Raw genomic sequence first — 26,987 nt, forward strand, 5'->3', positions numbered from 1 at the left:
GCTATGTTATATGGTTTTATATAGCGCTCAGCTGCCACAGCCAAGGGGCGTCCCGGCGCTGTCACTAACAAGAAGGGCAGACTGCCCCAAACAGGAAACACAACAAAACTCAATATAACAACTGTCTACAGCTTACTTTACAGGAAAAAGATGGGTCTTAATGCCCTTTCTGAAAGTCAGCAGATCTTCTAAGCCACAGATCTGGATCGACAGAGCATTCCATAGTTTAGCAGCAATATAGCGGAACGAGCGGCCACCCATCCGGGAGCGTTTCACCCGTGGAACCGCTACCAAGTGCTGCCCCAAGGAGCGCAGTGCTCGAAGAGAAACATACAGGGTCAATAGCGTACCAAGCATCGGTGGAGTGGCGAGCTTCAGGATCTTAAAAGAAAGACAAAGAGCTTTAAATTGGATACGCTCTGCCACAGGGAGCCAATGAAGTTTGCTAATAGTGTCAGCAATAGGATGGAAACGTGGGAGTCCTTCTAGAGTTCTCGCTGCCGCATTTTGTATACACTATGAAAAAGAGGAACCCACACTTCAATAAATTTCACACCATTTGAATTTAGGATGAAAGAAGATAAACAGAGCTTAGTATGTTTATCTGGGCGATTAGTTGCGCCGTTTTATTTATCAATTTTATCAAAAAGTGGAAATCACTTCAGTCCAGAGAAATCTCAATGTCTTGAACGTACTCACCATGAGCGTACAACAAGAAACTTAAATCAAACAGTGCATCGTAACACAACAATTTAACGCAACAAACAAAACAGATTGTAAAGACATACAACTAATAAATAATATGATGTACAAAAAGCATGTGATATTGTTTCACAAAAAAGAGAGGGGGAATTATAACCACATTTTTTCATGACATTATTGGAAAATTGTTAAGTTTGACCAACAAGGAGCCAATAATGGGTCTCCAAAAGAACAAAACGACCTCTCGGTAGCAATGTTAGCAGGCTCGTAGTTCCTAGCAATCTAGACTGTTTATCAGAACTGAGGACTTGATCCTGTCCGCCCTTTTTGTATACACTACATCCTCCTGATCTCTGCTTGGTTAGCCCCTAGCAGCAAGGAGCTAGCATAATCCAGGCGAGGGAGGATAGTTGATTGCACTATTAGCTGGCGGGTAGGAGGGTAAAAAAAAATTCAAAATAGGCCTGAAACCCGGTACGAGCCCAACACACGTGGCTGCCGTTTTTTTTTGGTGTGGGTGCAGAAACTGAGGGAGGAGTCTATCCATACCTCAAGATTTTTAACTTCTGTCTTGGGATCCGGGATTTTACCTAGTGTATTCGGCCACCATTGTTCACCCCAGAGATTGGCCTTTTTACCCACTAGCAGGACTTCTGTCTTACTCGCATTTAACTGCAAGTAATTAGCGGTCATCCAGTTTGCCACGGCCTTCAGAACATTCTTCAACCTGGTGGCGCTGAGAGTAGAATCATCCGCCAGGGCAACCACTAGCTGCGTGTCGTCCGCATATGAGACCATTGAAAGTTCCCTTTGCTTGGCGACCGCAGCCAGTGGCTGAACATAGAGATTGAACAGAGTGGGGCTGAGCGCCGAGCCCTGAGGGACCCCCTACTCAATAGGTTGTTCCTGGGATAGAAACGGGGGAGGGGAAACCCGAAAGGATCGTCCGGTTAGAAAAGATCTGAACCACTCCAAGGCCAGACTCGTGACACTCGCTTGTTCCAGACGATGTAGCAGAACACCATGCGAGACCGCGTCAAAGGCGGCACTGAGATCCAGCAGGATCAGTGCCACCGTTTGACCAGAGTCGAGAATGGTCCGCAGGTGTTCGGTCATGGCTAGAAGCGCTGTCTCTGTGCTGTGGCCGGAGCAGAAACCATGTTGAGAGGAGTCCAGAGTGTTATTGGAGCGCAGAAAGCTGGTAAGAGTATTATTAACATGTGACTCCGCTACCTTAGCCACCCAGGGGAGAAGGGAGATTGGGCTGAAATTCTCCGGTTTGGTGGGATCCAGTGTTGGCTTTTCGATAATAGGGGATACCCACGCCTGTTTCCACTTCGCTGGTATCACAGCCGACAGAAAGGAAGAATTGATTATCTGACGGTGGGAAGTCAACAAGAGCGTGGACACCTCCCTAAATAAGGTGGGTTTTAGGGGGTCAGCAGGAGAGCCAGACTTAATTTTTCCCACATTCTGTTGAGATATTCATAGGAGATTTCAGGGATCGTCATGAGTCTGGTGGTCGGCTTAGGACTAGAAGGGATAGACTTACAGGGTGCTGATATGGATAAGAAGGACCTTTAAATTACCTGTACTTTCTCCACAATTAAGGAAGCCAATTCTTCACAGTGTGATTCAGAGATGGCTACAAGTGCCGAGGATCTCCTAGCACTAAGGTCTTTTAAAATTTTAGAAATGCATTTTGAAGGATTGAGCTAAGCCTAATCTCATTGGCATAGTAGGCTGCCCGTGTCCTGCAAATGGCTCTATGGTTGTTTTTGAGTGCTGCCATATAGTGAGCTTTTATTACTGGCTCATAATCTTTCCTCCAGTCCCGTTCAGTTTTTTTGCACACTTTCCTCAGTGTAGTCAGGGTGTCATTATACCATGGGCTGGACTCTTGAGAACGTCCTTCGAACCAGCTGGTCGGGATCAGAGAGTCCAGAGCCTGAATTATTCAGGCACAAAACATCTCATAACCGGACTCTGCGTTGTCAAAATGTTCGAGGGGGTCCGCTCTGAGCAGGGCATAGAAATCATCTGGTCTCAATTTCTGCCATGGGCGCTTGTGAACAGGTTGATTGGTAATCTTACCTAGAGGTTCTGTTAAAGGTAAGGACAATCCAACCAACATATGATCTGACCAAGGAACCGGGGTGGGGGCAGCCACTAGGGCTGATTCAATATTGTAATAGATGGGATCTAGCAGATGTCCCCCGCTATGAGTGGGACTCGCGACTAATTGGTGCAGATGAAATGCCGCTAAGTCTGCAATCAAGCTGCCAATAGTCTTATCTTAAATGAGATCAAAATTAAGATTCAAGTCTCCAAAAATGCTAAAATTAGCGGTTCCCACAGCAAGCGTCTCTACTGCCTCCAAAAGTGCACTTTTAAAACTATTGGCTTGACCAGATTGCCTATACACTAACACTCCTGCGAGGGTCAGATGTGGGTTTATCAAGATGCTAAAACGAGCACATTCGCACCCCTACATGTCAACTTTTGTAAAGAGGCATGAGTAGCGAGATTTCAAAATCTCTGCGATGCCCCCACCTCACGTTTCCCTATTTATAGTATACACGGAGTATCCAGGAGGCAGAGCTAGGTTAAGTACCGGTGTCAAGTCATCCTGCAGCCACGTCTCATTAAGGAAAAAAATGTTGGGTCCTTTATTATTAATGAGGTCGGGGTTTTCAGCATGGTGCTTAACTAGGGATCTTACATTCAGCTGAAAAATTATGAGCCGTTGTTGAGGACAAGAGACTCGGGGGGAGGAAGTGCTGTTGGTTTGGGGAGAGAAAACATCTCATATGCACAGTAAAGGGGCCACTCAGAGGGTGTAGTGGGGTCACAATTACATGGGATGCCCAACGGGTTCAAATGTAGAAGAGTTTCCCTTGAGTAGGTGTACCCACCTGACTTACCTCGACCAGCGTTCCTGGCGAGAGGCGACGCACTGGTGCAGACGGGCACAGACGGGCATGTCTCTGGGGCGCCGCTGGCGCTTCCGCTGCTCGTTTGGAGGGAAATCCCTATTTATACTCCGGAACCAGTTAACTTGCCCCACGAGCTAAAGCGGAAGTCTACTCACTTCTGGTGTGTGCAGCGAGTCCGTCTTCCCTCCACAACAATCCAACCAAAGTCAGCAGTGGACCGGGGAAGCGACAAGAAGGTAAGTGAGTTAAAAACAGATTAAAAAGTAAGCGCACAAAGCTTTTGAAATAAACTAATGCAGCCCTTCGTGCATAGCGCAGCAACAGCGTCTCCTTGCTTTGTGAATCAAGCAGGAGAGAGGGAGGTGGGCCCTTAAATGCTCAGGGAAGGAAAAAGCTAGACTGCTAACTTGCCCCACGACCTAAGGCAGAAGTCTACTCACTTCCGGTGTGTGCAGCGAGTCCGTCTTCCCTCCACAACAATCCGACCAAAGTCAGCGGTGGACAGGGGAAGCGGTAAGAAGGTAAGTGAGTTAAAAACAGATTAAAAAGTAAGCGCACAAAACTCCCAAAAAACGAATGCAGCCCTTTGCGCATTGCGCAGCAACAGCGTCTCCTTGCTTTGTGAATACTGTAGGAAGTGCAGTGTAAGCTTGGAGGTTCAAAAAGAGGCAGTACAAGTGTACACCCAAATAGATTTTCACATTCAGGGATACATGAGAATCGCTTAGTTAACAAAATGGGAGGAGCTATAATGCTGCTGATATCAGTTAAAATATATAACAACAACAAGAGAGTCAGGGCTCAAAGGACACTCCTATACCCCATTTGAAATATAATTAACAACAAAGGAGTGACTAAAAAAGAAGAAGATTTCCAGTGAAGTGAAATGTGGAAAAATAATAATTTTTTATATATTACCCTCACTCGCCCAACGCAGTACTCAGGCTCAGTGCTGCAGGAGCTAATTATAGATGATGACTCAGGTGAAATAGAGAAGCAGGCAACAGTGAAGATGGGAAGCACGTGGCAAACACATGGCTTAACTAAAATGAATGCTAAAAATGAAATAGCTTCAGCTCATGCAAACAGTAGTCTCTGCAAGTTTCCACACGCTCTTCAAAATAGTTTCTAACATACTAGTTTTCCTATGTTATGTGTATTGCTTTTCCCACTTGCGTAATCCGAACTTACGCACATCATTTACTCACATAGAAACTCCAACACTCCACTGGAGGTAAAAATGAGCTTTATTAATATTGCAGGCAAAGGCAATAAGTCATTGAAACTAATAAATTCTTAGGCGCAAGTGAAAGGCAATAAACAGTGAATACACCACACTATATACATAAATATGAAACTGTGAATACAGGTTTATAAACAGTTAATGTACAAAGCACCTCACCAGATTTATTTGCAGCAGCGGAGACTTCAACATCCCTGGGCCAAGCACTGAACACCAAGTCGGGAACCCGCAGACCGGGGCTCAGGGAGTAATATCTTCGGGCACCAAAGTTGTCCCGCGAGTGTGTCCACTCCAAGACTGAGTTCCTGAGCTCCACCCCACAGACACCGCTTTTTACAGCTTAAATCAACCTGTTTGAGAAGCCTCTAGAAGGCGCTCTCGCCCATCTATTCACAGGTGCTGGCCCCCATCTCTGCATCAGACCCACCCAGACAGACCTGGCCAGATTCTGTTTGGGCTATGCCGAGGCAAAAGACATTCTATTCCCAATTTCCGGCCTTGTAGACTTGCACGGCCATCCTCCCTCTGTCCTAGAGATAAGTATGGAATGCATGAAAACACTCTGAAGGTACAACATAACCTCACGAGGCATCCTCACGAGATGCCTCGCACCTGCTTGTACTGATTTACGTGAAAAACATGTTTATGTTACTGCTGAAGTGTAACTCCAGGTCAAGGCAGCACAAAATGGAAGTGCGATGCAACAAAATGGAAGATCAGAGCATTGCATGGAATCGAGGTCAACATGTGATTTAGCACGTGTAAAATGGCAAATGCAGTACAGTTATGTTACAAAATTTGAAGAGCGGAACATATATCCAAGGGTCTCTTGGCAATAGCTTGGAAGAGAGATTATGTGAGGAAAGAGGAAACTAATGATTGAAAAGCGAGGATTTAAAGAGCCTTCTGAGAATTTGGGGAGAGGAGGCTGACCTGATGTGTATTGACAGGATATGCCACTGTTTGGTTGCTCCAACATGGAAACTGCTTCCATGCCATTTGATTTTTTTTATATCTGAAGGTGGAAGCTTTGTTAGGTCTCATTATCTGAGGTTCCTAATCGGGACTTACCATGAAATGGCTTGTCTCAAAAATGCTGGTCCTGTATAATGCAAGGCCCTAAATGTAAGGCAGAGAGCATTGCCTTTAATATGATTCTCAACCGTCAGCCAGTGTAAATCTTTAATGGCTTGGGAGACTGAGTGGTGTTTAGAAAAACCAAGAAGTAATCTAGTGGCAGAGTTTTACAGTATCTAAAGTTTCTTTACATTTTGTGCCTGAAGATTAATGTATAGACCATTACAGTTATCCAATTTGGAAAGGATGAAGGAAGATATAACTATTTTACAGGAGTTAGTGGGGGAACAAATGTAGAATTTTCTTTATGATTCTAAGAGTGTTATAAGAGGATACACAGAAAAACCAGGAGGCAGAGCTAGGTTAAGTACCGGTGTCAAGTCATCCTGCAGCCACGTCTCAGTAAGGAATAAATGTACGGACCTTTATCCTTAATGAGGGCGTGGATTTCAGCCTGGTGCTTAACTAGGGATCTTACTTTCAGCTGAAAAATTATGAGCCACTGTTGAGGGCAAGAGAAGCTATTAATAAGGCTGCGCCTCCCAAATCTAAAGATGAACGTAGGTCTGTGGGTTTGGTGGAGTTTTATTCAAAGGTTGGCGAGAACTTTTTGGAGGAAACACTTGATATGAGTTTGTTGTTAAGAAACAAAAACAGATTTGATCGGCCTTATGCATATCCAAGATCATTTTTAAAAATCAAACTTGAAATTGGTAAAGCACTCATGTTGCATGGTTTGATCCCATAGCTGAAACTTTTGTAACAACAGACGCTAGTTAGAAATGTCTTGGGAGCGTACTCAAACAAAAAAGTGAACACGTTCAAAGCCTTCTTTTCAGACCTCAGCCTTACCCAGGCACGTAATGTTCCAGGTTGTTCCAGGACTTGGCAGCAAAGTAGCAGAAGGAACGACCTCTAATTCGGCTGCGATGGATGTGGGGCTCTTATGAAAGGGAGGTGGGCGTAGTTGTCTGGCGGATTGATGGAAGGCCAGGTGGTGGTTGATGTAAGTGGGTTCAATGTTGTAGAGGGTTTTGTAGGCAAGGGTTAGCAGCTTAAACTGCATCTTTTGGACCGGGAGCCAGGGGAGACTTCTGAGGTGGGCGGTGATGCTGGACCACTTAGGAAGGTTGAGGATGAGTCTGGCTGCAATGTTCTGTATGGTCTTGAGTAATTTGAGGAGTTTGGTGGTAGTTCCAGCATCGAGTGCATTTCTGTAGTCCAGTTGTCTGCAGACGAGGGCTCAGGTGACTGTTTTCCTGGTGTTGAGAGGGATTCATCTGAAGATCTTTCGGACCATGCAGAGTGTGTGGAAGCAGGAGGAGGATACTGCGTTAACCTGTCATTTAATGGTGACTTGGCTATCCAGAATAACGGCTAGGCTGTGGGGTTGGTCAGTGGGGGTGGTGCAGGTAAGAGAGCGGTGGACCGATATTTGTCATACCAGGGTGAGGTGTTCTTTCCGAAGATGAGCACTTCCATCTTATCCGTGTTCAGCTTCAGGAAGTTGGACCTCATCCAGTCAGCGATACCGGTCATGGCGTTTCAGAAGTTGAATCTAGTTGTGGTGGGCTCTTCCTCGAGGGAGAGAATGAGCTGCGTGTCGGCAGTGTATGAGATTATGCTGTGTCCATGAGAGTGTACGATATCGGCAAGCGACGTCATGTAGGTGTTAAAGAGAGTGGGGATGAAAGGGGAGCCATGAGGGACACTGCAGATAATGCTCTTGGGTCCAGAGGAGAAGGAAGGAAGGCAGATTCTTTGTGAGCATCCTGTGAGGAAGAAGGTGATCCATTTGAGGGTGTTACCCCAGATGCCAATGTGGTAGATTATGGTGATGAGGGTGTGGTGGGATATGGTGGTGATGGCCACTGAGAGGTTAAGGAGGATCCGAGCTGCCCTCTCACTTCAGTCAAGGAGGGATCTGATGTCATCAGTTGCGGCAACCAGGGCAGTTTCGGTGCTGTGGTTGGAGCGGAAGCCAAATTGGGAGGCCGCAAACTGGTTGTTTTCTTCCAGGTGTTAGGTGAGCTGGTGATTGTTGGCCATCTCCATGACCTTGGCAGGGAAAGGGAGCAGTGAGATGGTGCAGTAATTCTCGAGTTCGCTGTTTTGGGTGGAGGGTTTCCTCTGGATTGGTTTTACTTCTGCATACTTCCATGCTCCGGGAACAGTGGCTGTGGTGATGGGTATATTGAGGATGTTGGTGAGAGCAGTGCTGATGTCCTTCAGTGTATGTTGAAGGAGTGATGGGGCCGGGGTCTGTCGGTGCTCGGGAGTGAAGTGAGTTCGGGATGGCTGTGGTGGACTGTGTGGTGAGCTGTGTCCAATCAGTGAGCAGGTGGCTGTGGGTGGCAACTGTGGCTGTCAGCAGGTGATTGAGGTTGGTTAATTGTAAGTCAACGGTGCTGTAAATATCTGATATCTTGCTTTGAAAGTAGCACTCTTGGGTGTCGCAGACGACCTGGAAAAGGCGGATCATGTTTTCGGTAGCAGGCGGGCAGGGGAACTCCCTGACAATGCTGAAGAATTCCTTTGTGTGGTTGGCGTTGCCTCGATGCAGTTGGTTAGGGTGTCCTTCTTGGCCCCTCTGAGGCAGTGGTGGTAATTACAGAGGGATTATTTGAAGGTGGTGAGGTCTGTGGGGTTCCTGCTGGAGCGCCATCGTCTCTCTGGTTGCTTGCATTTGCCCTTGATGAGCCAGAGCTCGGGTGTGAACCAGCTAGTCTACTTGCTGGATCTGTTGGTGCTGACCTTTCTCATGGGGGTGACAGTGTCGGCGCTTTTTGAGACCCAGTCGGAGAAGCATGGACAACTAACTCAAGGTTGTTGGTGGAGTCTGGACTCGTGGCGTTGAGAACTGTAGTCCATTAAGTCTCAGTGATTCTGTTCCATCTACGATGAGAAGGGATGGGGGGTTTGGTGGTGGGTCAAAGTGAGCCTGCAATGGTGAAGTGGACAATGCTGTTGTTGGTCCAGGTTAGCTTAGTTACATGGAGGATCTTGATTCCAATACTGGCTGTGAAAATGGGATCTACTGTGTGTCCTGTGTTGTGTGTGGGGCTGGTAACCAGCTGTGTGAGGCCGATGTTGCTCATGCTCTCCAGGAGGTTGGCGTAGTTGGAGTAGTCAAGTCGCTGAGGAAGATGTAGTGTTTGGAGTCAATTGCCAGGGGTTAAATAAATTTGGAGACGACTTTGCAGAAGCCAGGGCAGAAGTCCTAGGGTCTGTAGGTGAGGGTCTCTCTAATGGTTGTTTTGATATCAGTTCGGATTTGGAAGGTTAGTTGTTCCATGACTGATGAGGTATTGTCTTCGGTGGTCGTGCATTGGAGCATTTCCTTATGGATGATGACGATCCCTCCCCCGTGTTTGTTGGTGAGGTCTCTGTGTATCATCTTGTAGCTCTGGAGTGTTGCAGTAGTGATTTCGGGAGTTGATGACGGGGTGAGCCAGGGCTCTGTGCTTTGTAACATTGTAAAACGTAGCTAACAGGTGGTTCTGTATCATGTGTAATACCCATGGCCAGTTCTGGCATTTTAACCTACATCACTTTGCATTCTGAGACGTTGAACCCCTAAAGAAAGTGTTAAGGCAAAAATACATCTCACAATGCAATATGCTGTTGGCTGAAAAGTGAAGAATGGCTTATACTTCATAACGCACTGGACAGGCCAGTAAAATGCACAATAAGAATTTGTTCCTGAATTTAATCCTTTTTTTTTTTAGAGTTAACCCAGAGGTGAGAGGGCAGAGATTGCCTTTTTAGTACAAATAGGGATATCTTAATTGTGTAATATTAACACTCCTTCGAGGAAACAATGCCAAACTAAAAAGATATTGTTTCCCAGAACAATACAAACATAGAGACACTACAAAAGCAAAAACAAAGTGCTGACACCCTTTTTCCGAGTATCTGCCTGCAGCCCATCTTGAAATGGTGCAGCAAGTACTGAAGGTGCTGCTCTGCGAGGGCCGTCTTTGTATAGGACCGTTCAACCTCATTACTTTTCCCATGTAACTCATAATGAGGTGTATCTTTCTCTACTTTTTTGCTAACCCAGTCTCGGCGATGTAGCCACTCTTCAGCTACCCCATACTTCCTGTTTGCCAATCCTTAATATCTCCTGTGTACCCTCAAATTTCTACATGTTCTTCCTTTTTTTTCCCCCTCCTCCATCCCCTTTTGGTATGTGTAATGTGTGGGTGAGGGTGGGTATGACTTCTCCTCCAATTACTACTTATTAATCCAAGGTCTGTCCACTGCCCTCTTTGCGTGGCATATGTTGTGGATGTGCCTCCTTTCTTCCACCCTATTGTTTCTCCTTCTTCGCCAGCCTTTCAATGTCCCAAAATACGGAAGAATCAGCATCTCCCTCTTCTAGGACCTTTGCCTAGCGCAAGGGAAGGGAGCATCAGGATTTGTGCTGATTTTTAAAAGAAATGTTTTTTTGAGGTTGGTCATAACTTTTCATTTAACTTCTCGCTTGTGGGAGGGAGCCTTTCCAGGAGCCCACCTGGTGTAGGGGTTTGCCGTTTTGCGCACTGGTCCTTTAGACCGACAAAGTAGAGATTGGCAGGGAAGCTGTAATATCAAGAAAATATTTTATTAGGACTCATGAGTGGAACTACATCGACCCAGAACCCTCAGGCAATGTTTGAGGCTGCACATGGAGTACAGAAACCATGGGCTTTATATGTTATGTTATGTTATGATATATGGTTTTATAAAGCGCTCAGCTGCCGCAGCCAAGGGGCGTCCCGGCGCTGTCACTAACAAGAAGGGCAGACTGCCCCAAACAGGAAACACAACAAAACTCAATATACCAACTGTCTAGAGCTTACTTTACAGGAAAAAGATGGGTCTTAATGCCCTTTCTGAAAGTCAGCAGATCTTCTAAGTCACAGATCTGGATCGACAGAGCGTTCCATAGTTTAGCAGCAAGATAGCAGAACGAGCGGGCGCCCATCCGGGAGCATTTCACCCGTGGAACCGCTACCAAGTGCTGCCCCAAGGCTCGCAGAGGAACATACAGGGTTAATAGCGTACCGAGCATCGGTGGAGTGGCGAGCTTCAGGATCTTAAAAGAAAGACAAAGAGCTTTAAATTGGATACGCTCTGCCACAGGGAGCCAATGAAGTTTGCTAATAGTGTCAGCAATAGGATGGAAACGTGGGAGTCCTTCTAGAGTTCTCGCTGCCGCATTTTGTATACGCTGCATCCTCCTGATCTCTGCTTGGTTAGCCCCTAGCAGCAAGGAGCAAGCATAATCCAGGCAAGAGAGGATAGTTGATTGCACTATTAGCTGGCGGGTAGGAGGGTCGAAAAAATTCAAAATAGGCCTGAGACCCTGACGAGCCCAACACACGTGGCTGCCATTTTTTTTGGTGTGGGCGCAGAAACTGAGGGAGGAGTCTATCCATACCCTAAAATTTTTAACTTCTGTCTTGGGATCCAGGATTTTACCTAGTGTATTCGGCCACCATTGTTCACCCCAGAGATTGGCCTTTTTACCCACTAGCAGGACTTCTGTCTTACTCGCATTTAACTGCAAGTAATTAGCGGTCATCCAGTTTGCCACGGCCTTCAGAACATTCTTCAACCTGGAGGCGCTGAGAGTAGAATCATCCGCCAGGGCAACCACTAGCTGCGTGTCGTCCGAATATGAGACCATTGAAAGTTCCCATTGCTTGGCGACCGCAGCCAGTGGCTGAACATAGAGATTGAACAGAGTGGGGCTGAGCGCCGAGCCCTGAGGTACCCCCTGCTCAATAGGTTGTTCCTGGGATAGGAACGGGGGAGGGGAAACCCGAAAGGATCGTCCGGTTAGCAAAGATCTGAACCACTCCAAGGCCAGACTCGTGACACTCGCTTGTTCCAGACGATGTAGCAGAATACCATGCGAGACCGCGTCAAAGGCGGCACTGAGATCCAGCAGGATCAGTGCCACCGTTTGACCAGAGTCGAGAATGGTCCGCAGGTGTTCGGTCATGGCTAGAAGCGCTGTCTCTATGCTGTGGCCGGAGCATAAACCATGTTGAGAGGAGTCCAGAGTGTTATTGGAGCGCAGAAAGCTAGTAAGAGTATTATTAACATGTGACTCCGCTACCTTAGCCACCCAGGGGAGAAGGGAGATTGGGCTGAAATTCTCCGGTTTGGTGGGATCCAGTGTTGGCTTTTTGATAATAGGGGATACCCACGCCTGTTTCCACTTCGCTGGTGTCACAGCCGACAGAAAGGAAGAATTGATTATCTGACGGCGGGAAGTCAACAAGAGCGTGGACGCCTCCCTAAATAAGGCGGGTTTTAGGGGGTCGGCAGGAGAGCCAGACTTAATTTTTCCCACATTCTGTTGAGATATTCATAGGAGATTTCAGGGATCATTATGAGTCTGTTGGTCAGCTCAGGACTAGAAGGGATAGACTTACAGGGTGCTGATATGGATAAGAAGGACCTTTAAATTACCCGTACTTTCTCCACAATTAAGGAAGCCAATTCTTCACAGTGTAATTCAGAGATGGCTACAAGTGCCGAGGATCTCCTAGCACTAAGGTCTTTTAAAATTTTAGAAATGAATTTTGAAGGATTGGAGCTAAGCCTAATCTCATTGGCATAGTAGGCTGCCCCTGTCCTGCAAATGGCTCAATGGTAGTTTTTAAGTGCTGCCATGTAGTGAGCTTTTATTACTGGCTCATAATCTTTCCTCCAGTCCCGTTCAGTTTTTTTGCACAATTTCCTCAGTGTAGTCAGGGTGTCATTATACCATGGGCTGGACTCTTGAGAACGCCCTTTGAACCAGCTGGCCGGGATCAGAGAGTCCAGAGCCTGAACTATTCAGGCACAAAACATCTCATAACCGGACTCTGCGTTGTCAAAAGGTTCGAGGGGGTCTGCTCTGAGCAGGGCATAGAAATCATCTAGTCTCAATTTCTGCCATGGGCGCTTGTGAACAGGTTGATTGGTAATCTTACCTAGAGGTTCTGTTAAAGGTAAGAACAATCCAACCAACAAATGATCTGACCAAGGAACTGGGGTGGGGGCAGCCACTATGGCTGATTCAATATTGTAATAGATGGGATCTAGCAGATGTCCCCTGCTATGAGTGGGACTCGCGACTAATTGGTGCAGCTGAAATGCCGCTAAGTCTGCAATCAAGCTGCCAATAGTATTATCTTAAATGAGATCGAAATGAAGATTCAAGTCTCCAAAAATGCTAAAATTAGCAGTTCCCACAGCAAGCGTCTCTACTGCCTCCAACTATTGGCTTGACCAGATGGCCTATACACTAACACCCCTGCGAGGGTCAGATGTGGGTTTATCAAGATGCTAAAACAAGCACATTCGCACCCCTACATGTCAACTTTTGTAAAGAGACATGAGTAGCGAGATTTTGCAATCTCTGCGATGCCCCCACCTCACGTTTCCCTATTTATAGTATACACGGAGTAACCAGGAGGCAGAGCTAGGTTAAGTACCGGTGTCAAGTCATCCTGCAGCCACGTCTCATTAAGGAAAAAAATGTCGGGTCCTTTATTATTAATGAGGTCAGGGTTTTCAGCATGGTGCTTAACTAGGGATCTTACATTCAGCTGAAAAATTATGAGCCGTTGTTGAAGACAAGAGACTCGGGGGGAGGAAGTGCTGTTGGTTTGGGGAGAGAAAACATCTCATATGCACAGTAAAAGGGGCCACTCAGAGGGTGTAGTGGGGTCACAATTACATCGGATGCCCAACGGGTTCAAATGTAGAAGAGTTTCCCTTGAGTAGGTGTACCCACCTGACTTACCTCGACCAGCGTTCCTGGCGAGAGGCGACGTACTGGCGCGGACGGGCGCAGACGGGCATGCCTCTGAAGCGCCGCTGGCGCTTCCGCTGCTCGTTTGGAGGGGCTTCCCTATTTATACTCCGGAACATGTTAACTTGCCCCACGAGCTAAAGCGGAAGTCTACTCAATTCCGGTGTGTGCAGCGTGTCCGTCTTCCCTTCACAACAATCCAACCAAAGTCAGCAGTGGACCGGGGAAGCGGCAAGAAGGTAGGTGAGTTAAAAACAGATTAAAAAGTAAGCGCACAAAACTTTAAAAATAAACTAATGCAGCCCTTCGCGCATAGCGCAGCAACAGCGTCTCCTTGCTTTGTGAATCAAGCAGGAGAGAGGGAGGTGGGCCCTTAAATGCTCAGGGAAGGAAAAAGCTAGACTGCTAACTTGCCCCACGACCTAAGGCAGAAGTCTACTCACTTCCGGTGTGTGCAGCTAGTCCGTCTTCCCTCCACAACAATCCGACCAAAGTCAGCGGTGGACAGGGGAAGCGGCAAGAAGGTAAGTGAGTTAAAAACAGATTAAAAAGTAAGCGCACTAAACTCCCAAAAAACTAATGCAGCCCTTTGCACATTGCGCAGCAACAGCGTCTCCTTGCTTTGTGAATACTGTAGTAAGCGCAGTGTAAGATTGGAGGTTCAAAAAGAGGCAGTACAAGTGTACACTCAAATAGATTTTCACATACAGGGATACATGAGAATCGCTTAGTTAACAAAATGGGCGGAGCTATAATGCTGCTGATATCAGTTAAAATATATAACAACAACAAGAGAGTCAGGGCTCAAAGGACACTCCTATACCCCATTTGAAATATAATTAACAACAAAGGAGTGACTAAAAAAGAAGAAGATTTCCAGTGAAGTGAAATGTGGAAAAATAATAATTTTTTATATATTACCCTCACTCGCCCAACGCAGTACTCAGGCTCAGTGCTGCAGGAGCTAATTATAGATGATGACTCAGGTGAAATAGAGAAGCAGGCAACAGTGAAGATGGGAAGCACGTGGCAAACACATGGCTTAACTAAAATGAATACTAAAAATAAAATAGCTTCAGCTCATGCAAACAGTAGTCTCTGCAAGTTTCCACACGCTCTTCAAAATAGTTTCTAACATACTAGTTTTCCTATGTTATGTGTATTGCTTTTCCCACTTGCGTAATCTGAACTTACGCACATCACTTACTCACATAGAAACTCCAACACTCCACTGGAGGTAAAAATGAGCTTTATTAATATTGCAGGCAAAGGCAATAAGCCATTGAAACTAATAAATTCTTAGGCGCAAGTGAAAGGCAATAAACAGTGAATACACCACACTATATACATAAATATGAAACTGTGATTACAGGTATATAAACAGTTAATGTACAAAGCACCTCACCAGATTAATTTGCAGCACCAGTGACTTCAACATCCCTGGGCCAAGCACTGAACACCAAGTCGGGAACCCGCAGACCGGGGCTCAGGGAGTAATCTTTTCGGGCACCAAAGTTTTCCCCGCGAGTGCGTCCACTCCAAGACTGAGTTCCTGAGCTCCACCCCACAGACACCGCTTTTTATAGCTTAAATCAACCTGTTTGAGAAGCCTCTAGAAAGCGCTCTCGCCCATCTATTCACAGGTGCTGGCCCACATCTCTGCATCAGACCCACCCAGACATACCTGGCCAGATTCTGTTTGGGCTGTGCAGAGGCAGAAGACATTCTATTCCCAATCTCTGGCCTTGTAGACTTGCACCTCCATCCTCCCTCTGTCCTAGAGATAAGTATGGAATGCATGAAAACACTCTGAAGGTACAACATAACCTCACGAGGCATCCTCACAAGATGCCTCTCACATGTTTGTACTGGTTTACGTGAAAAACATGTTTATGTTACTGCTGAAGTGTAACTCCAGGTCAAGGCAGCACAAAATGGAAGTGCGATGCAACAAAATGGAAGATCAGAGCATTGCATGGAATCGAGGTCAACATGTGATTTAGCACGTGTAAAATGGCAAATGCAGTACAGTTATGTTACAAAATTTGAAGAGCGCAACATATATTCAAGGGTCTCTTGGCAATAGCTTGGAAGAGAGATTATGTGAGGAAAGAGGAAACTAATGATTGAAAAGCGAGGTTTTAAAGAGCCTTCTGAGAATTTGGGGAGAGGAGGCTGACCTGATGTGTATTGACAGGATATGCCACTGTTTGGTTGCTCCAACAAGGAAACTGCTTCCATGCCATTTGATTTTTTTTTATATCTGAAGGTGGAAGCTTTGTGAGGTCTCATTATCTGAGGTTTCTAATCGGGACGTACCCTGAAATGGCTTGTCTCAAAAATGCTGGTCCTGTATAATGCAAGGCCCTAAATGTAAGGCAGAGAGCATTGACTTTAATATGATTCTCAACCGTCAGCCAGTGTAAATCTTTAATGGCTTGGGAGACTGAGTGGTGTTTAGAAAAACCAAGAAGTAATCTAGTGGCAGAGTTTTACAGTATCTAAAGTTTCTTTACATTTTGTGCCTCAAGATTAATGTATAGACCATTACAGTTATCCAATTTGGAAAGGATTAAGGAAGATATAACTATTTTACAGGAGTTAGTGGGGAAACAAATGTAGAATTTTCTTTATGATTCTAAGAGTGTTATAAGAGGATACACAGAAAAACCAGGAGGCAGAGCTAGGTTAAGTACCGGTGTCAAGTCATCCTGCAGCCACGTCTCAGTAAGGAATAAATGTACGGACCTTTATCCTTAATACGGGCGTGGATTTCAGCATGGTGCTTAACTAGGGATCTTACTTTCAGCTGAAAAATTATGAGCCATTGTTGAGGGCAAGAGAGTCGGGGGAGGAAGTGCTGTTGGTTTGGGGAGAGAAAACATCTCACATGCACAGTGAAAGGGGCCACTCAGAGGGTGTAGTGGGGTCATATTACATCGGATGCCCAACGGGTTTGAATGTAGAAGTGTTTCCCTTGAGTAGGTGTACCCACCTGACTTACCTTGACCAGCGTTCCTGGCGAGAGGCAACGTACTGGCGCAGACGGGCACAGACGGGCTTGCCTCTGTCGCGCCGTCGGTGCTTCCGCTGCACGTTAGGAGGGGCATCCCTATTGATACTCAGGAACCAGTTAACTTGCCCCACGAGCTAAGGCGGAAATCTACTCACTTCCGGTGTGTGCAGTGAGTCCGCCTTCCCTCCACAAAAATCCGACCAAAGTCAGCGGTGGACCGTTGGAAGTGGCAAGAAGGTAAGTGAGTTAAAAACAGATTAAAAAGTAAGCGCACAAAACTCCCAAAATAAACTAATGCAGCCCTTTGCGCATAGCGCAGCAACAGTCTCCTTGCTTTGTGAATCAAGCAGGAGAGAGGGAGGTTGGCCCTTAAATGCGCAGGGAAGGAAAAAACTAGACTGCTAACTTAGACCACAAGCTAAAGCGGAAGTCTACTCACTTCCGGGGTGTGCAGCGAGTCAGTCTTCCCTCCACAACAATCCGACCAAAGTCAGCAGTGGACCGGGGAAATGGCAAGAAGGTAAGTGAGTGAAAAACTGATTAAAAAGTAAGCGCACAAAACTCCCAAAATAAACTAATGCAGCCCTTCGCGCATAGCGCAGCAACAGCGTGTCCTTGCTTTGTGAATACTGCAGTAAGTGCAGTGTAAGCTTGGAGGTTCAAAAAGAGACAGTACAAGTGTACATACAAATAGATTTTCTCATACAGGGATACATGAGAATCGCTTAGTTAACACAATGGGAGGAGCTATAATGCTGCTGATATCAGTTAAAATAGCCTGACAGTTAAATACATAACAGGTGCATCCTAACAGCTAAGGCCTCTCTGAGCATGCGCAGTACTCAGACTCAGTGCTGCAGGAGCTAATTATAGATGATGACTCCGGTGAAATAGAGAAGCAGGCAACAGTGAAGATGGGAAGCACATGGCAAACACATGGCTTAACTAAAATTAATGCTAAAAACAAGATGGCTTCAGCTCATGCAAACAGTAGTCTCTGCAAGTTTCCACACGCTCTTCAAAATAGTTTCTAACATACTAGTTTTCCTATGTTATGTTACAAAATTTGAAGAGCGCAACGTATATCCAAGGGACTCTTGGCACTAGCTTGGAAGAGAGAGTCTGTGAGGAAAGAGAAAACTAATGATTGAAAAGCGAGGTTTTAAAGAGCCTTCTGAAAATCTGGAGTGAGGAGGCCGATCTGATGTGTATTGACAATAGATGCCACTGTTTGGTTGCTCCAACAAGGAAGCTGCTTCCATGCCATTTGATTTCTTTTTACATCTGAAGGTGGTAGCTTTGTTAGGTCTCATTGATCTGAGGTTTCTATTTGGGACGAACCATGAAATGGCTTGTCTCAAAAATGCTGGTCCTGTATAATGCAAGGCCCTAAATGTAAGGTAGAGAGCATTGACTTTAATATGATTCTCAACCATCAGCCAGTGTAAATCTTTAATGGCTTGCGTGACTGAGTGGTGTTTAGAAACAACACCAAGAAGTAATCTAGTGGCAGAATTCTACAGTATCTGAAGTTTCTTTACATTTTGTGCCTGAAGATTAATGTATAGGCCATTACAGTTATCCAATTTGGAAAGGATTAAGGAAGATATAACTATTTTTCAGGAGTTAGTGGGGGAAAAATTTAGAATTTTCTTTATGATTTTAAGAGTGTTATAAGAGGACGATATGATTGCCTTAATTTGCTTTTTAAGATTTAGAGTGTCATCTAGATTCACTCCAAGACTTTGGCGAGGGAAGCTTGCCCATTTCTGATGGCCAGCTGGTGGTGGACCAGAATTTGAGACTGTTTCCCAGGAGGATCACCTCTGTTTATTCAGATTTCAATTTGAGATTGTCTGTTCATCCATATACCAATTTCCAGTTGTGAATTTTCAGGCTGGTGTGATTAGCATCATTTGTGGCAGATAGAACAATCTGCATATTATCTGTGTAAAAGGTGAGTGAAAAGCCAAAACATTAAATCACAGGGGCAAGTTCAGTTAAATATAAGTTAAAAAGGGTAGGGCTGAGCAAAGATCCCTGCAACACTCCACAAGGCTGAAAGAAGGTGTTGGAGTTTAAAGTATCCAATTTCACCATGTTTACCCTGTTATTTTAGATGGATTTCAGTAACTCCAGTGCCATACTTTTTATGCCTAAAGTCTCTAGGTGAGAGATTAGGGTTGGGTGGTCCACAGTATAAAAAGCTGCAGTAAGATCCAACAGGATCAGAGAAGCAGTTCCTCCTTTGCTTAAAATGACCCTGAGTTTATTGGTTGCTTTAATTGGAGCCATCTCCGTACTGTGTTATGTTCTGAACCCAAATTGCGTGGGGTGTAGAAGATTATTCTTTTTAATGAATTGAGTCAATTGACTATTCATTTTTTTTAAAGTCCTCATTGTGCAACATTATAGTAAGGAATTCTCAGGGTCCCCCTTTCCTTTATCCAATATATACCTTCGCTGCCAACAGAAGTGGAGCCTGGCAGAAACGAGAAGAGTCAGAAAGAGAGGAACCCCTTACTTCCAATTACTTTAGGAAAAGGTTACTTTTTTTGGGGGGGGAGGGTGAGCAAGCCATTATGGCTACTCTTTTTGGCCTTCATCTATTTTAGGTTGCTCGCACTTAATCATAGGACTTGATAACACAAAATAAGGAGAACATGTGGTTGGTCTAGTAACAGTCATGCCTACGGGCAGCGGTCATGCGCAGCGCTCACGCGCAGCGGGAACGCCGGAGTCACACCAGAGTCCAACCCGTCTACGCCCGTCAGCGTCCCGGAGGCGAGCGGGGCGGCGAGTAGGGCTCTATCATCGCGCACGTTTTCTCCTGCGCCCATTACGCTGCGTTATACATCGCGTGAGTTACGATCACTGCAAAATACTTCTTGCGGCTGTTACACAGTTTTTCCTGGTCGTTATAGGGGTAAGAGGCGATGTCCTGGCTGTGGATGGTGTCCCAGCTCTGCCTCGCCCTCGCCCCCAAACAGAGAGATTGATCGTGTTAAGTATCTCTGCCTGCTGTTAAACACTAGATCAGCATGCAGGCATGTGCAGGATATCTATGACCTCTTGGTTATGGAAAAGCCGCTCTGTCTGATGCTGACTGAGACTTGGCTGGGGGAATTTTCTAATCCTGATATAGCTATAGCTATTCCCCCTGATTACAATGTTTTCAGGCAGGACAGATTGAAGGGGAGGGGTAGTGGAGTGGCAATGGTGGTGAACAAATGCGCCACATGCTCCATTTTGCCCATGGATGACATTCAAGGATCTGAATCCCTTGCCTTTTCCATTATATTGGCGCCACATCAATCCTTTAAAGGCCTTTTAGTTTATAGGCCACCTGGACCGCCTGGAACCTTCTTTGAAGAGCTCCAGTCGGCTATTTTGGTATTGGCCTTGAAAGCGGAACATTGTGTTCTGGCCGGGGACTTCAACTTTCATATGGATGAGCGATCGGACCCTGAGACAATCAAACTGCTCGATGCCACGGCCCCTTTTGGCCTGGTCCCGTATCTTCTGGGGCCAACGCACGATAAGGGTCATACCCTTGATCAGGTCTTCTCCACATCCCCCTTGGAGGTGATGGCTATTGTACCAGTGCTTTGGTCAGACCACAGACTGGCCAAATTTTATATTCAGGGCACGATGAAACCTTCTAGCACCGCTTTTAAGCAGCAGGGCCGTGCTCCTAGGGCTTATCATCGAGTGACTCCAGACATGCTGGCTCAGGCTGCTCTGGATCACCCTTGCCCCCTTACGAGAGATCTGGAGAGGGACCTGGATTCCCTGCAAGTGTGGCTATTGGACAGGCTAAATGATCTTGCCCCTGTGATGACCCCCCGATTAACACCTAAGCGGGTTTCTGCTCCCTGGTTTACTGAGGTGCTGTCGGCCTCTTGACGGCAGTGTAAGGTAGCTGAAAGAGCCTGGCGCTCACAGTATGACCCTGTGGCAAGGCTTGCCTATAGGACAGTGGTTAAGGCCTATCATCGGTATATCCTCCAGGAGAAAAAAGGCTATTTCGCAAGGAGGATAGAGGCCGCCTCTAATTCCTGTAAGGAGATTTTTACAATTGTCAGGGAATTCACGGCCCCCCGATCTAACGCAACCCAGGCTGTCCCTTCGGAGTCCTGGGCTTCCGATCTTGCAAATTTCTTTACCAACAAGATAAAACTGATCCAAGACTCTTTTCCTCTGGTGGCGACTGGTGTTTCGGCCAGCCCCGAGGATGGATCAGTTTTATTGGCCCCTTCGGGCCAAGTTATGGCCGCTTTTCCATCGATTTCAGCTCCTGCTTCTTTGGCACTTATGGGCAATCTCAAATCTGGGTCGCCTCTTGACCCTTGCCCGGCCAAATTCTTGGCAAAAATGGCGGAACTTATAAATCCGCTGGCGAATCCACTCTTGAACCTCTCTTTGAGCCAGGGAGTGGTTCCGCAGGCCTGGAAGCAGGCAATGGTCATTCCTTTGCTGAAGAAGCCTGGTCTTGATCCGGATGTTCTGGCCAACTACAGGCCTATTTCTCTCCTCCCTGCTCTTACGAAAATTTTAGAGAAGCATGTGCATATGGTGCTTTCTAATTTTTTAGAAGCTCAGGATGTATTGCACGCTACTCAATCTGGATTCGGCCGCAACCTAAGCACCGAGACGGCGCTTTTGGAGGTGTCTGAAGCCATTAAAGAGGTACTTGACTCCGGGGGCAAAGCCATGCTTGTCATGTTAGATCTGTCGGCGGCCTTTGACAACGTACCCCATGAGGGTCTTCTCGCCAGACTCTATGAGATCGGTCTGAGGGGGACGGTGCTCAGCTGGTTTACATCTTTTTTAGCTGGCCGTCGACAAACGGTCTGGGCCTCTCCTAACTCGGCCGTGATGCCGCCTCTGGGAGTCGGAGTTCCGCAGGGCTCTGTGTTGAGCCCGACTCTTTTTCACATCTTTAATGACCCCTTTGGCGGCATTGGCGGAGTCTTTCGGGGCCCAGATCGTATCCTATGCCGATGACACCCAGCTCCTCTTTTCGTGTAAGAAAGGAGGAGATTTTGATGGAGAGAGTATCTGGGATTGCCTTGGGGCTGTTTTTAAATGGTTCCAGCTGAACAGCCTCAAATGCAACTCAGATAAGTCTGAGGTACTCTTCTTCAGCTGTCCATCGGACCCGGACTGGCAGGCATGGTGGCCTATTAATATGTTCCCCCCGTCTTGTTCGTCCCAGCTAGCTAAGAACCTGGGGGTCAAGATGGACAAGGGCCTGACATTGAGATCTCAGATCCTTGGTTTAACGGGAACATGCTTTGGTCTCCTCAAGATGCTCCGGAAGTTTCTGCCTCTTCTTTCAGAGGAGCATAGGAAGATGACAGTGCAGGCCTTGATCGGCTCAAGACTGGATTATTCCAACGTCCTCTATCTGGGCCTGCCGGAATATCTATTGCAGCGGCTGCAAGTTGTTCGGAACGCGGCCGCGAGGGCCATCTATGGCCTAAATAGGCGAGACAGCGCTGCCGGCCTGTTGCAGTCGCTCCACTGGCTGCCTATCCGGAAACGGATTGCCTTTAAGGCCTTGACCTTGGCCTATAAAGCTCTTCATGCTGTGGGAGCAAAGTATCTCCAAAGGAGACTCGCCTTTTACCACCCGGCTCGATCTCTAAGATCTGAATCTTTGTTTCTTGCGGTGGTCCCGCGAGTAAAAAGAGGCCGCATTGGAGGCCGCTCCTTTGGGTTGCTGGCGCCACAGTTGTGGAACACTCTGCCGCTGACATTACGCAGTGCTACTAATTTGCTTGCCTTCAGGAAGGGCCTAAAAACCTGGCTTTTTGCCCTTTAGGCCATTTTCCCTCTTTTTTTTGTTTTTTTTAATCTGTTTTTACATCACTGTGTTGTGTTATTCTGCTACAGGCCTCAATAAAAGCGCTGGGACACTCTTTTTGAGTAGCCGTGCGCTATACAAAACAATATATAACATAACATAACATAACAACGAACACTAAGATACAATCATGTTAAACCATATGATAATTTTCCCATATCTCCCAGAAGCTAAACTTTTTAGAAAAAAGTTTCTTTTTTTAGTCCTGATTATAAACTTTTAACACTGAAGATAACCATTCCCCATGAAATGCAGGAGTTGGACTAATCCATTTTACACATATCTCTCTCCTAGCCAAAAGTATCAATAGGAAAACCAGATTTTCCTCAGATTTTGTAAAATTTTCCGCCATAGTAGAGCCCATCACCCCAAAAATAACTAGGTCAATACTCACAGTTAGATGTTTTCCCACTACCTCTTATAGCGTCTTACCCACATCCTTCCAGAAACCTTCGAGATGGGGGCACTGCCAGGACATATGCAGGTCGTCGGCCCTCTGTGGACCGCATTTGGGGCAATTCTTCACTGTAGACCTGCTGATTCATGATAGCTTTTCCTGTGTCCAGTATGCTCTATGGATGGTATATAAATGGTTTCTTTTCAGTGCAGCCGATGAGACAATTGCCCAGCATTTGCTTATTGATACTTGCCATAGATTATTTGTATACAAAACTAACCGCTTAAAAGGAGGGTTCTAGGCAAATTTAACGACCCAACCTAGATACGTACCCCAACCTACAATACTATTAACACAAATGGTATCTAGGGGTCAAGTGATGATGTAACTCAACTGTGGACACCGACCTCAACACAATACAAAAAAGCAGTGGAAACCCAAAAATGCTACTAAGTGTGACATATATTCTCTGAGCTAAGACTCAAGGGCATGGGTGAATATTCCGATCAGTAGCCGCTCTGTACCGCCCTTTTTAACATCATGTGGGTTCTCCTTGCCCAGGAGACAAAGGAACACAAACTACAGATATTCACAAGGCTGTGTATAAACCTTAACAAAATGTGTTATCAAGAAGGGTGGTATTTGAAAGGTTTTAAATATATGTGTGGCCACTGAATAAGCAGTAAATGTGAGTGAACTGTAATCAGGGAGAAAAGGGATAAAATTGGATAATCTGAGTAGATATTAGAATTTAATATTATCTCTCAATTTTCCAAATCTAAAAATAAAGTGAAAAAACCAGATTTAACAAAATATCTTTGAGCAATAATGGTCGACATGTTTCAGCATTCAAGTGGAAAAGTACCAATGCTTTCTTCAGGACCCGATGGTAACTACTGCTTATATAATGTGCAATTTAAAAAGATATCACCTGCAATGTTTAGGGTATGTACTCCACCACATACTATCACCACATCATGTTGAAGACACGACATCCACAGGAGAAACATGAAAAATAAGATGAAATTTGACACAATTATGTCACATTCACAATACATTGATGTAGTCAATTCATCACATCATGTTGGAATTAGTTTCCACAACATCACTGCATGTCAAAGTTGTACTACTACAGGATATATATAACCACTCACCCATTAGTTGTGGTGATGGCGCTTCACCCCACCTGGAAGCAGCTCACGTTTAGAGGAGCACCGCTCTAGATTAAAAGTAGAGAGACGTTCAGAGGCTTTATTATTGTATTTAAAAACGAGTCGCAGATTGAGTAGGACTCAACCACTCTATTGACCAATCTATAAAAACTATATAGTCTATACCGCGTTTATCATATAATGGTGTTATCCAAATCAGGTGCTCTACTGTATAACACTGCTTGTGGGGACACTTTGCATTTTTGTTCACCAAACCAAAACGGGACAATAAAGTTTGGTCAAACCAGTTTCTAGTTAGCATTTCTACGACTCGCGTTTGTGAACACTATGGATTCTTAGTCTTCACCCTTGCTTAAAAATGAATGAGTGGCAACTTCGGCCCGGCTTGTGGGCAGAATCATGCGTGCTTGGCCGGAAATCGGTTGCCGTTTGTTTTACCCGTTAGTTTTATCAAGCTGCTTTTTATAACGTTACTGCAATGTATTACACTTGGAACACACTTTTTCATTTTATCGTTACCCGTATCAAGCGGTACGACAGAGTCAATGTCATTGTGGCGATGTTGTACCCGCCACTCGTAATCGTTAGATCTCACTTCAATCCAAATCTACCCCGTTATTATACATTAGCGAAACCAAGCGGGTTATACAAATTAATGTTATTGTGGCGTGGCAACAGTGATATGAAACCGCCACAAGCTGTCCCTTCGCTTAACATTTTAACCACGCTCAGTGACACCACATGGAGGAATATCTCAATTCCGGCACCCACCTTTCCGTAGGTGTCTCCGGACTAGCGTCTGCGCTGTCTAGGGAGGCACCGGATGGTCGTCAGGCACCATTTTTGATCCCGAGTGGGCCGGTGCACGTGACACTCGGTCACGTGACCATCAGGCATGATGGGAAATGTAGTTTTGGTAAGGCGTGTAATGTTATTTTCCTTCTTAGTGTAGAGATTAAATAAGATTTAATAAATTGACCTAGGGATGAAGGGGAGATGTAATTACATCCCAACAAGAGCGATGTTAATAACGAAATTTAGGTAATTCAGCACTGCAAAAATCAATGCATTTAGCCGGCAGTCAAATGACCCTACACCATTCTCGGAAAAGTACTTAGTTGTTAGCAGAGACTATAAACATAACTTATCTCACCCAGGGAACTAATTACAATGTTTGAAAAGATGCTTTGTTAATCTGGTAACTCTTTTTATAATTTCACGTTTCATTGCCATGTGGAAAAATATCAAATCATGTGTGCCAGCGTCTACACAATGCTTGATTTTGCAATAAAATGCCTGTCAAAATCATGTCTGCCAGCGTCTACACCATCATTGGTTTGCAAAAAACATGCCTGTTAATTAGGTTTACTCCGGCAGTCTAATTGATTGGAAAGCGCAATGGCAAGACATTAGAATTAAATCTCTATTATGTGGGCATTATTTTACTACCGTTTGGGCAAGAGTGGGTACCCTGTGGGACCTACCGCCAGTGCAAGGCCATCATCCTTGTGGGACATGTTCAGTATGCCCACAAACACGCAAATCACTAACTGTGGATATAGGTACCACCAGACCCTGGCAACAACTCAGATTTACCAACTGCAACAGTGAAAACCTAATTTATTTTGTAATATATCCATGTGAGAAACGATACATGGGCATGACAACAAGGAAAATAAGAACAAGAATATTGGAACATAAAAGCATGGTACGCTGCCGCAAACAGGCGCCCAGATTGACATCACATTTCCTTGAGGTCGGACATGACCCCAATGATTTTTTCTGGACTGTTCTTGAACAGCCTCTGTTACCAGAACTCTGCCCTGATGTTGGCAAATTTCTGTTCAAGAAAGAACAAAAAATGGGTCTACAAGTTAAACAGCGACAAAGAGGGACTTAACGAACCAATACCCTGGATGTCCCTTTGAGCATCCAGTTTTCTTTGTTCCTGAAGACCTAGTGTGATATACATTGTTGTTCTATGGGGGCCGTAACATTTCAGATCAGACCGTAATTGGGAAAATGACCCCCACGACGCCCTAACAATATTTAAGTGAACTTTCATGTAAAGACATACTACTGGGTCCACTGGATAAATACCACCTATAATAAAATGTCCAAACGGTAGTGAACTAATGCCAATACTACAGGTATATATTTCCAATGACGTGCCACTGGATAAATACCGTCTACAATAATATGCCCAAACGGTAGTAAAATAATGCCCACATAATAGCGATTTATTTCGAATGTCTTGCCATTGCGCTTTACAATCAATTAGAGTGCCGGAGTAAACATATTTAACAAGCATGTTTTTTGCAGACCAAGCATGGTGTAGACGCTGGCAGACATGATTTTGACAGGCATTTTTTTGCAAAAATAAGCATTGTGTAGACGCTGGCACACATGATTTGATATTTTTCCACATGGCAATGAAACGTGAAATTATAAAAAGTGTTACTATATTACCGATGCATCTTTTCAAACATTGTAATTGGTTCCCTGGGTGAGATAAGTTATGTTTATAGTCTCTGCTAACAACTAAGTACTTTTCTGAGCATGGTGTAGGGTCATTTGACTGTCGGCTAAATGCATTGATTTTTGCAGTGCTGAATTAACTAAATTTCATTATTAACATCGCTCTTGTTGGGATGTAATTACATCTCCCCTTCATCCCTAGGTCGATTTATTAAATCTTATTTAATCTCTACACTAAGAAGGAAAATAACGTTACACGCCTTACCAAAACTACATTTCCCATCATGCCTGAGGGTCACATG

Source organism: Lissotriton vulgaris, unplaced genomic scaffold (genome assembly GCF_964263255.1).
Source record: "Lissotriton vulgaris unplaced genomic scaffold, aLisVul1.2 SCAFFOLD_423, whole genome shotgun sequence".
NCBI classification, from domain to species: Eukaryota; Metazoa; Chordata; class Amphibia; order Caudata; family Salamandridae; genus Lissotriton; species Lissotriton vulgaris.